General features: G+C 35.8%; 1 pseudogene; it reads left to right on the top strand.

Annotated features, from left to right (window-relative positions):
* Window positions 1-16: 16 nt before the first annotated feature.
* Window positions 17-949, top strand: LOC105456967 (annotated as a pseudogene).
* Window positions 950-958: the final 9 nt, after the last annotated feature.

Below are 958 nucleotides of genomic sequence, written 5' to 3'. Positions count from 1 at the left end.
TGTATGTATTTCAAATGTAGAAGTAGAAGAAGATAATTTTGAACCTGAAGAATGCATTGTTAATGATGAAGGAGGGACGGTCGATTTCAATTATAAAAGAAAAGCTGTGGAGTTTTGGAAAAGCGCAAAAAAGACCAGTCGACATTTATCTACTATACAGAGACGTTTTCGCATGGTTAAATCTATACATGTGGGAGGCGAGTGTAAACAGAGGTGGAACAAATGCAGATAAACTTGAATTTATTACGCAATATTTTGCAAAAGTTCAAAGAAACTGTTGAAAGAAGATCTATAATTCATGATATGAATTTAAGATTTTGGGCTTTGGAGGCAAAAGATCAAGTGGACCTACCCGAATTCAAGGCAAGTAAATGGTGGATTTGGAAATTTAAGAAAGTACACAGAATTGTTTTCCGCAAGATAACAACATTCAGGACACAATTAACACTACAAGATATTGACAACCTACAAGCTGTCGCAAAATCGTTTGTTTCAAATGTAAAGTCTAACATCCCAGCTAATGAAGTTGAAAAAATTTATAATGCAAACGAGAGTGGCTTCAATCTTGAACTACATTCTGGACGAACATTGGCAAATATAGAACTGAAAAAAGTTGAAGCACTGGTTTAATCAATATTTTCTACAACACATATAGTTACACTATAATGCCGATTATTTCAACAGACGGACGTCTTCTTTCACCTCACAGTATATAGTTTTAAAAGAATCTACGGAAACATTTGGACCACGGGTACTAGAAACCCTATTTTGTCCAGTTAATATTTACATCAAAGCTTCAAAATCAGGAAAACTAACGTCTGAACATTTCAAGACTTGGTTCAGCGAAGTCTATCTACCGAATACTGGCTGTAAAAGCATGCTTCTACTCGACTCGTGGACGGGACACTGCCCGAGCCAGCTAGAGCAATTGATTCCACAAGATAAAGAAGTACAATTT

The sequence above is a fragment of the Wasmannia auropunctata genome, unplaced genomic scaffold (genome assembly GCF_000956235.1).
Source record: "Wasmannia auropunctata unplaced genomic scaffold, wasmannia.A_1.0 LD335455.1, whole genome shotgun sequence".
In the NCBI taxonomy this organism is placed as follows: domain Eukaryota; kingdom Metazoa; phylum Arthropoda; class Insecta; order Hymenoptera; family Formicidae; genus Wasmannia; species Wasmannia auropunctata.
Note: the sequence above shows the minus strand (reverse complement) of the source record. Positions and strands in the feature narration are given on the sequence as shown.